This window comes from Octopus sinensis, linkage group LG9 (assembly GCF_006345805.1).
Source record: "Octopus sinensis linkage group LG9, ASM634580v1, whole genome shotgun sequence".
NCBI classification, from domain to species: Eukaryota; Metazoa; Mollusca; class Cephalopoda; order Octopoda; family Octopodidae; genus Octopus; species Octopus sinensis.
Genome location: NC_043005.1, coordinates 70,992,806 through 71,010,572, shown reverse-complemented (window position 1 = coordinate 71,010,572; position 17,767 = coordinate 70,992,806).

Below are 17,767 nucleotides of genomic sequence, written 5' to 3'. Positions count from 1 at the left end.
TCATACATGAAACCTATGTCAGGAAGGTCGAAGAAAGCCAGGAAAAAGGAGAAAGGTTGCAAATACATTATTTGTCATCTGAATGTATTTCTCTTTGCTCTTGTCTTCTTTTGATACACATACTCTCTAGAAGATCAAAGGCAGAATACTTTTGAATAATAGCTTAGGCAACACCCTACTCTGCACGTGTCGAATAGACAATATTTATCTTATATTACCTTCAAAGGAAAGCTTGTGAGTTTAAGATTCAAGGAGATTTTTTTTATCTTTTGAAGACTGTTTTTGAGAAAGCAGGTTCTGACATTGCAAACCTTATGAAGGAATCATTGAATAAAAATGTCTTTCAGAGAATATGTCCATCAAACATTCCCAGAGAAGATGGCAGAAACCAATAACAATGGCAACAATGTGGCAACGAGGTAGAGGGAATTACATGGGATTTTTACCTTGTGATTGTCATCTTGGTATTATTTTGCCATAGGAATGGCAAGAAAATTTGTGTGGCACAGATTCAGCAAAATACTACATTGAAGCAGCTACTTTTTCAGAACTGTTGAGAGTATTAATATCTTTGCTTAGCTTCCAAAATGGCAAATTGTTCTGATACATATAGGATATTAATGATTTCCCAACATATCAAATATCAGATAATTGAACTATCCCAGCAGAATATGCTTGAAATTTATCTGATAAAAAGGACCAGAAGTGGAGTCACCGAAACTATTAAAACACGTGTTCCCTATTAGATACAAACTGATGTTGTCCATATGGTTCAACATTCTTTCTCCTATTAATATCTGTGACATGATGTCACAACCAAGAGATGCTGATGTAGATATTGGTGTGGACACTAATGAAATACTAACTGGAAATTTGCAGAAAACTATGACATCAATTTTATCCTTTGCTGACCAAATCAAAAGATGTTGTCACCTGTCTGCAAACTGAAATTAAACGACAAGAAAGGAAGAGAATGCAAAAGAAATATTTGATGAGAAATGTTTGCTGAAAGCCTAGTAAAAGATTCTGAAACAAGCACAAGCAGAATCCTTAATTCAGACATCAGTTTTATGTCATTGTCAACTGGGATTGTATTATTAATGATCTAATTAAAAATATGTTGATTTGAAGCAACTAAAAACTCATTGTTTTCATTCTTCTAGCAATACCTATCTATAAGGCCAATATCAACCCTATTTGATGAAAATTTCCTGGCTTTGGGTAAAAGAAAATACAGGAGAATCAATTAATTATGATTTTATTCAACATATTCCCCTCTCAGATTCACGCACATCGTTGCAGTGATGCTTCAGTTTTTCTAAGTCCTGTAAAAGAACTCTAATGAGGTCTTTCACAAAACCCTTAAAGCCAGGAATTTTTTCAGCACTTGCTTGTGTATATATATTAGAAGAAATGTGGTATTCAGAAATTCGGATGGTTTTATATTTACAGATATTTATTTGTATATTACATGTTTTTTATACATCATATAACTTAGATCATGTATTAGCGCTTTCTCCCATTCTGGTGGGGTTGATTTGAAAACTCCACTAGAATGGGAGAAAGTGCTAATACATGATCTAAGTTATATGATGTATAAAAACATGTAATATACAAATAAATATCTGTAAATATAAAACAATCCGAATTTCTGAGTACCTCAATTCTTCTAATATAAAATACCTGTACATCATCTCCAAACCTTCCAATATATATATATATATAAAATAATAATAATAATATGAGGGAATATTATTCCAAACTTACAGGGAAAAATTCAATTTAGAAATACTAAATCAAATTTCACAAAATATAAATATATATATATATATATAAATTAGAAAAAAAAACACCTTTTATCAATTGTTGTCATTTATCAATGATATAATTTAATTTTTCTAATTTATATATATATATACATTATATTAAATTAGAGATAAAACCACTATTAGGCAAATCAAACAATGAAAAACATAAGCCAATACATAAAATTATTAATTATATTATTTTAAATATATATCAAAAGTATTAAAAGTTTAATAAAAGATAAAGAGTAAAACACTGCGATCGTTTCATGGCTGTACAATTCTTAATAATTCGAGTTATGGTTACAGTCAATCTTCAGGTAATTGAAATATTTATCTTAGCGAGGTTTAGCAACGAACATATATATACAAAGTGTGTATTTCCAGTTACTTTATGGCAACTAAATGACTGATCCTGTCGATGTCTCCTCTCTTATCCTTATGCAACGCACTCCAGATCTAGCTCTAATCTTTACTAAACTCTTGAATTTGTCTCTCACTTTCTGCAAGTATGTATTACAATATTTGGAAGCATGTTACTATGAATTTGGAAGCATGTTACTACAGCCCTATTTTACCTAATACCTCAAAAGTGGGAGAGCAGTCATTAATAGCTTTCTCTATCATCTTCAATCTTTCTACTTCCTTGATGTTCAGTAGAATGGGTTTTTTTTAGAGCCAAGTCCACTGGGGATCCATATTTTTGTGTCATTCCCTAGTGGGGCTTCACTCATTAGAAATCTGGTGAAAGCAACTTTGTTGCCATTGAAGTCAGGGAAGCTTTCAGCCATGTGTGGCATGCAAACTTCTTGTCAAAACTACCCAAATATGGACTCAATCCATCTCTGTTTACATGAGTGATTTAGTTCTTTCAGTGTGTACTATAGTATTCCTTCACTGATGGAACTTTGTATGATTCATTTTGTAAACTCCAGCAAGTCACAAGGTTCAGTTTTATTCAATATACTTTTCTATTTATATATCAAAGACCTCCTTGTTGTCATTTTAAAATCAACTCTTGCTAAGATGATAGCACTTAACATTCCTCTCTGGCCTTCCACACACAAGCTTCATCCACATACAACCTAAACATTATGTGAACTTTATGACAATAAAAGAACTCTTGGAAATATTCTTGAATGAAGTCAGAACCAATTTGTCTCCTTCAGCAGCAAAGAAAAAAATTGTAATTTGTATCTCTTTTCTTTTTCTCTTTACTTGTTTCAGTCATTTGACTGTGGCCATGCTGGAGCACTGCCTTTTAGTCGAGCAATCGACCCTGGGACTTATTCTTAAGACCCAGTACTTATTCTATTGGTCTCTTTTTTGCCGAGCCGCTAAGTGACGGGGACGTAACAATACCAGCATCGGTTGTCAAGCAATGCTAGGGGGACAAACACAGACACACAAGCACACACTTATATACATATATATATATATACGAGGCTTCTTCTTTCAGTTTCCGTCTACCAAATCCACTACACAAGGCATTGGTCGGCCCGGGGCTATAGCAGAAGACACTTGCCCAAGATGCCACGCAGTGGGACTGAACCCGGACCATGTGGCTGGTAAGCAAGCTACTACCACACAGCCACTCCTGCGCCTATGAAGAAAATATAATCACACACCATATTAAAATCCCTTATGATCATATACCAAAACGTTATGATAGCTTGAAATACATCACCTCAGAGATGCTCTCCTGACAAATACTTGTCCTGAATATATTGCAAAAATGGCCTTCATCTTCAGAACCAGAAATATTAAACTTTTTCAAAGATCAGGTGAGGCCCACAATGTAATACGGAAGTAGTGCTGCAGTATCAGAAATGGGAGTTGTATACTTACATACACATGTGCACGTGCACACACACACACACACACAAACACACACACACACTCACAAAACGCACACGCACACACACATATACGCACACTCCCTCACTCACATACACATACGCTCACATGCTTACACACACTCACACATTCATTCACACACACACACCACACACACACACACATACACACACTCACAAACACACACACTCACTCACCACACACACACTCACATCACACACACCCACACACTTAAAAACATGTGCACACAAACACACACACACACTCACACACACTCACACACACACACACACACACACATCTGAAAATCAGATAATGAAATCACTTGGCTGATTTGAATGAAGTCACTCACCCACCCACTAAGACATCTAACTCATAAGCATGCTGCCTTTTCTCTCATCCGTTTCTTATAGTGGTTCCTATTCCTCAGAGTCAGTTAGTCACATGCTCTTCCAATCAAGCAATTCCAGAGCACTTATTTTTCCCTTCCACTCTTCATTCATATTGTGTTCACCCTCCAATCTCTACTACACCTTGTTCGTCCTTTCTTGCATCATTTCGAGTAAGAACGTTAGTGATATCTAGCATGTTTTTTTTGCTGGTTTGTCCTTCTCGAGCCATGCCTGGCTCATAAGGGTCGGTTTCCCGGTTTCCTTGCTGAATAGGTTCCCCACCTGGACGGGATGCCAGTCCATCGCAGGTGAGCTGCAAGATGCAGGAGGAAAGAGTGAGAGAAAGTTTGTAGCAAAAGAGTCAGTAGAAGTTCGCCATACCTTCTGCCGGAGCCGTGTGGAGCTTAGGTGTTTCGCTCATAAACACACACATTGCTTGGTCTGAGATTCAAACACATGATCCCTCGATCGGGAGTCCACTACCCTAATCACTACACCATGTGCCTCCACTATATCTAGCATTCCAAAGGTCAAAGGCACAGCCCCAATCTTCAAGCCACGAAAAGAAAAGGCAATTAAAGTAACTCTATACATATAGGATTCTTTCATCAGCTGGCCAGCTAGCGGAATGTTAGCCTCTCAGACAAATACTTGGAGATATTTCTTCTGCCTCTTCATGTTCTGAGTTCAAATTCTGCCTAGGTTGACTTTGCTTTTCAGGGTCAATGAAACAAAGTACCAGTCATGTACTTCTGTCGATGTCATTGTCTTGCTCTCCCTTCGAAATTATTGTCCTTGTGCCAAAGTTAGAAGGAATTTAGTTCTTTCATTTCATCTTATAAGTTCAAATCCTTCTAAAAAAAAACTTCCTTTTCACCTATTCTAAGGATGGAGGCGCAATGGCCAGTGATTAGGGCAGTGGACTCGTGGTTGGAGGATCATGGTTTCGATTCCCAGACCAAGCATTGTGTGTGTTTATTGAACAAAAACACCTAAAGCTCCACGAGGCTCTGGAAGTGGGTGGTGGCAAACCCTGAAGTACTCTTTCACACAAACTTTCTCTCACCTTTCTTCCTGTTTCTGAGTATGCTGAAGCTGAGTAACTGGCATCCCGTCCAGCTGGGGGGATCACATATGCCATAGAAACCAGGAAACTGGGCCCAAGAGCCTGGCTAGGCTTGAAAAGGGTGCATAAAAATAATATTCTAAAGATACATCACTATTATAGTTATCCATTAGCTTCTTCAGCTGGCTATATCCCTCTGCAAGATAAGTTTAGTGTGTAAAAACATGGTTTCTTTTAGAGAAGTGATATGACAGAAATGGTAGTAAGAAAGTACTTGGCTAAACAAAGCACTGAGCTTAAATACTCTGTGACATCATCTGCAAGTACAATGAACTGTATACTTTTCTGAAGAGGTCATAATGAAGCTGAAACATTCTCAGATTTGTCTCCCTTTTGTGTCAAAAGAATGTTGCTCTCTAACATGTACCTGATGTTGAAACAGCTTTTTTATTATTTTTATACGATTCAAATAACATTAGTCTTTAAGCTAAATCTTTTGCCTCACCATTTGATGTTTCTTGCGTTAGATATGTTAACAGCAACTAATCAGTCAAGATTCCATACAGAATGTATTTAAGTACTTTACATTCCAAGTTCAATTCCAACTATGCTATCTTTGTCACCTAGCTAACCACAGTATAAAAATATAGAAAATATAGAAAAATTAATAACTGGAATATAATGCAATCAGTTCAACTAACTCACTCATTCCTATAAAAGGTTAAGAACAAATCAATATATCACCATACAGTAATGTGAAAAATCCAAATTGTTTTCCTTCTCCAAATCTTTTGATGTTTATGCTATTTTTATTTCTTTGACACTGGTAAAAAATATGTACCAGTCATATATAAAGATTCAATAACTAAACCACTAACATTTAAAAATATATCTCTTTGTGCCAATTTTAGAAATTATTTAAACCACAGAAGTAAAAAAAAAAAAAAAAAAAAAAAACGTTTCAGAAACACTATTTTCGTTTTTTTATCTCACATATGTGAGACTTTCATTTGTTGGAATCGATAAGATATCAGAGAACTAGTCAAGTGGTTTTGAAGCTATCACTTGCCATAATGTTTCTCTTTTAACAAACACAGTCAGCTATAAAAACTGTAAATAAGTCCATTAGAGGAATGAAGTTCCCTGATGCAAGCTGCAGAATCGCACAGTGCTTTAAAAGCAAGTGCTTTAAAAGCTTGCTGTGTTGAAACCAAACCCTTACAAGAGAAAGAGATAATTTCAGATTACCATTATTGGCTAATACCACCACTGGAGAAAAATGCCAAATAAAACATGTGATGTATACAGAAAGTGTGCTGCTTGAGTTGTGCTTCTGAATTAAAATGTCTAATCAAAATGTATGCTGTACCTAGTATAGCTACTTTAAAACTGTGTTTAATATTGTGAGCCTAGGTATGACTTGTATAAGGTTTGCTTATATTTTGCACATCATACTTAGTGCTTCAGTGTTCACTCGTAGTGTTTTTACTTTCACGTCTCATATCCTGTGTGTTTCATCATCATCATCATCATCATCATCATCATCATTTAACATCTGTTCTCCATGGGTTGGACGGTTCGACCGGGATCTGGGAAGCCAGAAGGTTTGTACCAGCTCCAGTCTGATCTGGCAGTGTTTCTACAGCTGGATGCCCTTCCTAACGCCAACCACTCGTGAGTGTAGTGGGTGCTTTTTATGTGCCAGGCAAGGCTGGCAACGGCCATGATCGGATTGGTGCTTTTTACGTGCCACCGGCATGGAAGCAGTCAAGGCGGCACTGGCATCAGCCACATTCGGATGGTGCTTTTTACGTGCCACCGGCACGGAAGCAGTCAAGCTTTCGATTTTTCAAAGTTTCAATTTCAATATTCTTGCATATAGTATAATGGATAGTATCTTCACTTCCTTTCATGTAATGATTGGTCAAGGGAAGATCATGCTGTCCATCATTGAGAAATATATTTTATTTCCAGTCCTTGATTATTATATTATGATGATTGTCTTGATCTTCTTGTCATTCTGGACAGGCATGTTCAAGATAATTGTAGCTAGGTCATTATCATGTATTGTCTTGCTTCATATTTATACCATTTCTTATCCATTTTATACTGAAGTGTTGGAATGCTGCCCAACAGAAGATACTGATTCGATTCCGTTTGTCTATGTATTTCGACTTGGCAAGGCTGGGCGAATAGAGATGATATGGCCAACAGTGTCTTATTGTACTGGTTTCACAGTTACAGTTTGGATTTAGAGTTCTGTCATTTAATCTCTGTAGCTGTTTGTGACTAGGCATTGACTTATATGATTAAGTCTGACCTTCTGTTTCTAATTTTAGTTCAGAGATTTTCAGCCATCATTGACTAACTTCTCTCTGTTGGCAATATGAGATATTGGCCATGGAGTTGTTTTCTCTTCACTTTTTCTTCAGTTTGCTATAGAAATACATTTGATTTATCTTTTGTCTTTCTAAAATTCTATTTGTTTTATCCTGTTACTTCAGTGAAATCAGTTTCCTGTTCATATTTTGCTATGGCTGCAGTCAAAATGACTGGACCAAGAAAAAAGAATAAAAGATATATTCAGAAAAAAGTTGTTAGTTCTTCATACATGTTTCCTATATTTGTAACATAACTTTGCTTGCTTCTAAGTTTTTTTCTAGTCCTGCAATTGAATTTTGCACTTGTTCTCTGTCTACACCACGACTACTTTATGCATGTATATATCAGTTTATATGTGTGTATGTATGTATATATATATATGTTTGTTCATTGATGATTTAATGTGAGTAATAGACAGTGAATAAATACACCACCCTTTAATTATCTTAATTATCTGCCAAATACATCATTTGTAGACTACTCCACATATTTTTTATCTACAGGGTATATGTATCGCTAAATATTCTTTAAATAAAATAAATCATTAAAGATTATAATAAACATAATGTTAAATATCATTTAAAGTTTTATTTGAAGTAAATATACACACATTTCATTAACAATAAAAAAAGAAATTTAAATAGAAAAATATTCTTGCCTAAAGCACATATTCTTATTATTATTATCATTATTATTATTTGTTTTTTTGAGAAATATTAAAGAATAATCAAGAAATGAAGTAATATAAGAACAATATATCGCCTCTACAGATTTTAACACATCACAAAAAACAAAAAAAAATTAATAAATAAATAAAGAACAGTAAGATTGTCAACGAATATCAACATCATGAAATACTTGATTATTGAAAAGGCATAGCGAATAATCTGTCGTTTTACAATGCTTCTTTTACAATTTGCTACACTATTGTCTTTTTTTTGGCTTTTCACAATATTTCATATGGTTCTGATTTCTAAAATGAATTTTGATTTGCTTGTTTATGTGTATATTATATATATATATTATATATATAAAGAACATTTTATATTCATTTATTGTTTTGCAGTTTCTTTTCATTGTTAATGAAATGCAATATATTTACACTGAGAAGAAAATATTAAAAAAAACTATGATGTTTAGTGATGTATTTACTCAGTAGACCTAAAGTATTATGATAGAATTATCGATGTGGCATTAGCTCTCAGTATAATTACATTGCTTTCAAATTACCAGTAAAAGAAACTTCAGGTAAGGTATTTACAGCAATGTGATTTACCTGTGAGGAATTCATAGAGATGAATTTATCAGATACTGTGTATGTTTTTATGTATAGACTGCCATTATCAATCTCTGTAAAAAAAAAAAAAAAATTAAGTTTTGCAGTCCAAGTACCTTTCATCCTTACTTCTTACACTACTGCTTGGACCCTACCTTCTCAACTGCTTCCTTCCTGAAATTACACTACTTCAAAAGGGACCAAAATCTTTGCAACCTTCTAATCAGTAGTTACCTCACTCCCTATACACATCACTTCTGTTATGTCTTTGTATTCTGAACTTCATTGTTTTATATTTTCTTTCATCTGCTAAACAATTACTCCTCTTGGATCTGAGATTTCTGTTGATATGTTCTGCTACTTTGACTATGTCTCCTATAATCTAATATACAGTATAACATGAAAGCTCTGCATTGATATATATATATATATACTTGAGCAATACTGGCTATCATTTGGGAAATGTGTTCCATGAGCATTTCCTGTAAATTAACAGCAATGGCACGTGAAAAAACATTCGAACAAGGTCGTTGCCAGTGCCGCTGGACTGGCTCATGTGCAAGTGGCATGTAAAAACCACCATTTGATCGTGGCGTTGCCAGTACCACCTGACTGGCCCTTGTGCTGGTGGCATGTAAAAGCACCCACTACGCTCTTGGAGTGGTTGGCGATGGGAAGGGCATCCAGCTGTAGAAACTCTGCCAGATCGAGATTGGAGCCTGGTGCAGCCATCTGGTTCGCCAGTCCTCAGTTGAATCGTCCAACCCATGCCAGCATGGAAAGCTGACATTAAACGATAATGATGATGATGATGATGATATTCAAAGAAACCTCAAACACATTGATAGTCATGTTTGCTTAGACCTTCTACTGACAATTCTCTGTCTGTGATGCTTTCCAATGCCTTGATTCTAATGTGGTACAACCTCTTTTTCCTATATGCCATTAATACATGTCTCTCTCCTGCAGGATCTTAAGACATCATCATCATCATCACCATCATCATCCAGTCATGCTTTTTGGCATGGATTGCTATGACTCGATCCCTTCACTTTGTGCTGTCTTCCATTGCACATGGCAGGTCTTCTCAGGTGCACACAGAGTCCTTGCACAGTCGTTGTATGTGGCTTCTATGTGGTTGACCAACATTTGCGCACCCATGCTTCAGTTACCAAAGAACATTGCTGATGATCTGATCCTTTGCTCTCCAAAGTGCCCTGTGTATCATGTTCATCTCTCTCTCTGATGATGTGTGATGTTGGGGTAAATTACCATACATCTTAAGACACTCTTCAATATCCTTTATTTCTGCCCTGTGTGTGTGTGTGTGTGTGTGTGTGTGTGTGTGTGTGTGTGTGTGTGTGTTTGTGTGTGTATGCAGATGGGTAAAGTTCCTAAGTCAAAAGGGAGAAGACTGGTTTTATATAATATGATTATATAAACTTAACAGAGAGGCTAGCCATTGAAGACCAAGTCTGGCAGCACAGACAACAGTGATTTGGCCATGTCTGCAGAATGAGCACTGGAAGTCTACCACACCAACTTCTGTGGTGGCAGCATCCACAAACTGGTGAATCCAGTCCAGTGTCCCTAAGAAGACATGGGCAAAACATATTGAGGAAGACCTGAAGTAGCAGTGTTTTGACCTTGAGCATGCTATGGTTAGTACTATGGAGACAGAAACTGTGGAATAACAACATCACCAGAGCCCATCATCCAACAGCACCTACAGCAGTAGTTTGGTTGAGAAGACTGCCTCTGCTTTTGGTGACCTGCGAGCAATTAAAGTAGTAGTAGTAGTAGTAATAGTAGTAGTAGGAGGAGGAGGAGGAGAACATCAGCAGCAGCAACAGTGGAGGCGCAATGGCCCAGTGGTTAGGGCAGCAGACTCGCGGTTTCAATTCCCAGACCGAGCATTGTGTGTTTTTATTGAGCAAAAACACCTAAAGCCCCACGAGGCTCCGACAGGGGGGTGGTGACGACCCCTGTTGTAATCTTTCACCCTAACTTTCTCTCACTCTTTCTTCCTGTTTCTTGTCCCCGACTTCTTATGCAACTGCTGAGCCTGGATGCACATTCATCCATCCGTCGATGCTCTCGGTATCAGGGGTTGACCTGCTTTCTCTTCTGCAAGTTTTACGAATAGCAGAGCGCCACATTTTGGACTTCTCCCACTCTGGGACGAAGACCATTTTTGCTGAACAGCAACAGCAGCAGCAACAACATCAACAAAAACAACAACAGAAGCAGAACTGTTTGGAACTGCTCGAATACTCCGGAAGGTGCTCAAAAAAATAAGATGTGTTATGTTAGTTCACTGGTAGGGAACAGCTGACACCGTAGTACATCTCCAGGTCAATCTGCTGGTGAAAAGGAATATTCCTGCAATGGACCAGCGTTCTGTCTACAAGTGAATATATACTCTACAGAATCTGGGAATCTGGTTTTAAAAGCTCAGTGGTACAGACAGTACCTTTGATCCTTTTGATCTATATATATATACTCTTTTACTTGTTTCAGTCATTTGACTGCAGCCATGCTGGAGCACCGCCTTTAGTCGAGCAAATCAACCCCAGGACTTATTCTTTGTAAGCCCAGTACTTATTCTATCGGTTTCTTTTGCCGAACCGCTAAGTGACGGGGACATAAACACACCAGCATCGGTTGTCAAGCAATGCTAGGGGGACAAACACAGACACACAAACACACACACATATATATATATACACACATATACGACAGGCTTCTTTCAGTTTCTGTCTGCTAAATCTACTCACAAGGCATTGGTCAGCCCGGGGCTATAGCAGAAGACACTTGCCCAAGGGGCCACGCAGTGGGACTGAACCCGGAACCATGTGGTTGGTTAGCAAGCTACTTATCACACAGCCACTCCTGCACCTACATATGCATACATATATAAATAATAAATGCACCCTTTTAAAGCTTAGCCAGGCTCATGGGCCTGGTTTCCCGGTTTCTATGGCGTATGTGTTCCCCAGCTGGATGGGACACCAGTCCATTGCAGTGTTGCTCATTTTTGCCAGCTGAGTGGACTGGAGTAACGTGAAGTGAAGTGTTTTGCTCAAGAACACAACGCATTGCCCAGTTCAGGAATTGAAACCACAATCTTGTGATCATGAGTCCAACATCCTAATCACTAAGCCACACACCTCCACACACACACACACACACACACACATATATATATATGCCCTTCCTGGCGTTAGGAAGGGCATCCAGCTGTAGAAATATTGCCAAATTAGACTGGAGCCTGGTGCAGCCTTCTGGCTTCCCAGAACCCCGGTCGAACCGTCCAACCCATGCTAGCATGGAGAATGGACGTTAAACGACGATATATATATATATATATATATATATGAATGCTAATATTATGATAGTGCTTGATATGTTGTGCTAGAGCTAAATAATATATGCATACAGTTAAGCATCTAAATATAACCTATATATAAATAACTTTTAAATATCTGTCCATTTATTGCAATCTCAGTTTCATATGCTGTATGTACTATCATCAGTGAAGGAGGAAAGCTCTTACATCATTTGTAATTTACAGTAATTTGTGGCAACATGATGCTATATATTCGTTTATGAAAGAAATAAAATATAGCAGAGCAAGCAGAACAAATAAAAATGTGTGTAATATATGCATACACATTTTTTCAGTTAATGTATGTAAATGAAGTACTTCACAGCACAGGAACTAAATATTTAATTAAAGATTGTTATATATTAAATGTTATGATTTTTTTTTTTTTTTGATACATGAATGTACATATAGTTTTGTTGTTTCTGGTGTATTTAGATATATATCTAATTAAAGCTTTCTCAGAAAAGCAACCAATAATGTGAAATTAACTTTCATATGTCTTATTGATATAATTTATAGTATTTTGTGTTGTGTGTGTGTGTGTGGTAGTGTGTGAGTGTGTGTGTGTCTGTGTGCGTGTGTCTGTGTGTCTGTGTCTGTGTGTCTTTGTGTCTGTATGCATGTGTGTCTGTATGCATGTGTGTCTGTGTTCTGTGTGTACTGTGTGTATGTGAGTGCTGTTTGTGTGTGTGCATGTGTGTGTGTATGTATGTGCTGTGTGCTGTGTGTGTGCTGTGTGCGTGTGTGTGTGTGTGTGTATGTGTGTGTGTGTGTGTGTGTGTGTGTGTGTGTGTGTGTGTGTGTGTAGTTGAAATTTGGGAGGGTCAATACACCATTCCAGGACACAACAATATTTCTTTCAACCCACGAATCCACATTAAGAAACCTGAGACCAAATATAAAAACAATTCATATATATATTATATATATATGTGTATGTATGTATATACATGGACAACAGAGATTAAATGATGATGATGATGATGATGACGATGATGGATATATAAGCATATATACCTGTATGTATTTTGAAAGATATTAAGTAATTTGTATGTGTGTGTGTGTGTGTGTGTGTGTGAATGTGTTTGTGTTTCATTGTCCTACATCATACAATAGAAGCAAATAAGTGTCACCATCATCACATAAGCAGGGTTATATATTTCCAATCTTCCATGAAAACATGTCCAACATGGGGACACATGGGCAAATACTATCTCGCTCAGAACCAGGTGACAGAAAACGTGTCCTACTATAGAAAAGTCTGCTGCAACAAATTCCATCTGACCTGTGTTAGCTTGGAAAAGTGGATATTAAAAAAATGATGGTGATGATGATGATGGTGATGGTGATGATGATATATGCCAAAGATGCAAACGAAATTTTTGTCTCTCTCTCACACAAGTATATTAATCTAGAAGTGAGACAATGATAGAATCAAAGGGAGAAAAAAAACCAAATGTCTTCATCTTCATGCACATGGAAAAATATATATTTCTCTCCATGTCAGAATAAATGACTTTCGGTCTATAAGAGACAAATGTCTGTTAAAAAGTACCATTTTGGTATAATTACTGTTCTGCAATAATACAACCAATTAGCTAAGTAATTGTCTGACTCCAAAATCTTTACCAAAATTACTTTCTCTTTCCCTTTTTATTTTTGTTGTTATTTCTCTTTCTTTCTTTCTTTCTTTCCTTCTTTCTTTCGTTTTTTTCTTTTTTTCCTATTCTACCATTTGTATTATTTTCGGATCATTTCTGATATAACAGTTTCTATTCCGGCTTTCTATTGTTGGAAATAAACAGGAACTACAGTGTATGAAATGAAAAAAAAAAAAAATGATAATAAAATAATAATAATAATAAAAATAAAGTGGGAAACAGAAATATATAAATAAATACATAAAAACAAATTTTAAATTTAGAGAGTAAATAATGTTAAAAAAAGACACAAAATATAAAAGAATGTAGAGATAAAGAAAAACAATAAATAAATAATAAAGAAAATATAAAAAGGAAACAGAATGAAATTTAAATAGGAATTGAAAGAAAAAAATAAGGAAAATGTAAATCTGTTAAATTTTGCTTTTTGATGTGAATTTAGAATTATTGGGTGGTGAAAAAAGTAGTATCTCATAACAATTATGTTGTCTGCTTAGCAGATAATCTTTCATTCTTATGTTTGCTATTATTATCGTCTTCATGGTCAAATTTGGAGATAAAAGCTCTTAAAATTTCTACAAGTATGCATCAGGAACAGTCTATATTTTGTGCAATTATTGGCTTCTGTTGGCTCTATTAAGCAATTCTGTTTGTATCATTAGACGACTGAACTAGATTCTGCCATTAAATATTGAAATATTGTGTGACGTATTGAATGTCTAAGACATTAATAGTATTAGATATTTGAACACCTGAGTTTTCAAGCTTTTGTTCAACTGTAGCAAAACGCAGCATAGATTTTAATGCCGAGCCGTGAAATTTACAAGATTAAAGCTAAATAAAATCAATTATATTCTTTTTGTTTCTTAAACTATTTCAAAACTAGCTGGCCCCGTGCTGTCAAAAATGATGACTAATTGTAGTATTTTATATATAAATATGGATTTTTTTTATTTATGCACCCTTTTCAAGCCTAGCCAGACTCATGGGCTGGGTTTCCCGGTCTCTATGGCATATATGTTCCCTCCAGCTGGACGGGATGCCAGTCCATCACAGCGTTACTCAAGAAACAGGAAGAAAGAGTGAGAGAAAGTAGGGGCGAAAGAGTACAACAGGGGTCACCACCAACCCCTGCCAGAGCCTCATGGAGCTTTGGGTGTTTTTGCTCAATAAACACTCACAATGCCCAGTCTGGGAATCAAAACCCCGATCCTCCATCCCAGAGTCCGCTGCCCTAACCACTGGACCATTGCACCTCCACTAAAATAAATGCACCAGCTGGGCTCATGGGCCTGCTTTCCTGGTTTCTATGGTGTATGTGCTCCCTAGTTTCTCATTTTTGCTAGCTGAGTGGACTGGAGCAACGTGAAATGAAGTGTTTTGCTCAAGAACACAACGTGTCATCCGGTCCAGGAATCGAAACCACAATCTTACCATCATGGTGGTGACACCCTAACCACTAAGCCAAGTGCCTCCACATAAATATGGATGTTAAATCAAATTAATATACTTCTCAATGTTATCTAGTGTTTGTCTTTTCAGATGTTGATTTTGTCATGGCTTTCTCTCTTGTTGTTTGACATCCTTTTTCCTTCAGTTGACATCAAAATTTTTGGTTTCGAAGGTGATGGAAGACCACCAACCCATAAAGTCTCAGGCTTGTGTTTCAAACAATCTAGACTCAAGTCCTGTGGATTTCAAAGTGTTGGTTCTTGTATGCTTGAAAATGGCAACCCCATAGTCTTTTCCTTGATGTAAGCTTGTTTAATAAGACCTGACATGGAAACCTTGATGCTTCCATTCTTGGTACATGTACTGACCATCGAAGTGGCTGTTTCATGCTCAGTAATTCAGTGTTTTGACTGTTGGCTCTTTCCAGGACTTTGTTTTTGGTCACATAGTGTTCCCATTCAAGACCGAAAGAAGTTTTTGCAGGTGAAAGCTTTCTAATTTTTGGATGTTGCAATGGTATAGAGTCCAGGTTTTGCAACCATATAGCAAGGTGGAAATGGAAACAGCATTCTAGAGCATAATATATATACACACAACCACATATACATGAAGGTCAGCTGAAAAGTTCATACGCTGACCAAGATACTCTGATGGAATGTAATTAAATGAGGTTTATTTTTCAATATAGTTCTCCTTAGAATCCACACACTTCTTTCACTGGTGTTGTAGTGCTTGGGTCTTATTGGTGAAGAAGCTTTCAGCCTGCTGTTCATCACTGTGATACTGGTTCTCAATCAAGTTTTTTTTTATGTTGTGGAACAGATGATTGACAGATGCAGCTAAATCAGACTGGAGTGTCAGGTGAACAAGACCAAAGCCACAGTCCTGCACAGAAGCCATTGGAACCAAGGATTTGTGTGCTGGAAACAAGACATCTTTTGTCAATTTTCCTGGGCCTTTGCTCTTGATAACCCTTCATAACTGCCTCAGTAAGTTGGCATAGTATTCTACATTGATTGTATGGTCCCTTCGAAGATAGTCAATAAACAAAATGCATTTTACATCCTAGAAAACTAAGGCCATCATATTCCCCGGAGGTTAAACGACTTTGACCTTCTTTGGAACTGGTTAAGTGGGTGTGTTTCTACTGCATGGGTTGCCTCTTTGTCTTTGACTCAAATATATGAAGCCAACACATCTCTTGGCTTAGGAAATGTTCAAAGAAACCAGCTGGATCTGCCTCAAACAATGTCCAATTAGCTTGATGTGTCTTTGATAAAATGTCAGATGTTGCACCCGCCGAAAAAAATCCTTTGTTATATCAACTTCATTGTACAGAATATTCCCAACTCTCTTTCCACGATATGCTAATAGCATCGACTATCAGAATATCCTGTAAGAGTTATAAACAATTGCCTGTCATCATGTGTTGAACTTGATCAATGTTTTCCTCAGTGGTACTTGTTGCAGAAGGCCCAGAACATTGGTTTTCTTCAAGACTCTCCCTTCTCCTCCTAAATATAGCTACCTACTTTTGCTCTGTTGATAAAGCTAATGTGTCTTTCCCTCATGTTGCAAGCATATCAGCCTAACTGTCCTCTGAATGTACTTCTGCAGGTGCTTGATAACACCACCATGCCAAAATGTTGTCCATTTTCACAAGAAGTTGCTACAGTTACTTTTGAAGTATTCTTTTCTTTTTGAAAAGTCAGATGTGAGCTTACTTGGAAAGAAACAATGAAGTCGTTAATCAGAAGAGTTGAAGTTAATGTATGCATGTTTCCATATCTCTAGTATCAGTCCTTCATAGTCACGCTATGAACTTTTCAGCACACCCTCATACACACACACATATATATATATATATATATATATATATACACATACATATATATAGATATATATGTATATATATATATATATCTATATCTATATATATATATCTATAAATTAATATGTTACATTTACTCAATAGTCAAGATAAAACTCTGAGTTTCAGATGCCGAAGTGGAAATCCACAACACCATCTCTTCGTTATCTGGCCATCTGAAATTATAATACAGTAATTTCCCTTTATATAACGGTATTTTTTCATAGCGTTTTTCAGATGGCCAGATAACCGAAGAGATGGTGTTGTGGATTTCCACTTCGGCATCTGAAACTCAGAGTTTTATCTTGACTATTGAGTAAATGTAACATATTATTTTATAGATAAATTTCCTCTATTTACATAATATTGAGGTCTCTTTCTTTCTTTTGTTATCTTACCGTTTTTACCAATAAATTACCTCCCAGACGACGCTATTTTTCACTAAGAGCTAATACGGCTTCTTTGGATTATCGCCTAACATCGGTTGAGGACTCTTACAGACAGAAGAATTTAATATGGACGCATATTACATAGATTATTCTATGAAAAATATACCAATCCCATCAAGGGAACTTTATTCAAAGAAACTTTTAGAGAAAATTACTGATCTAATTAAGC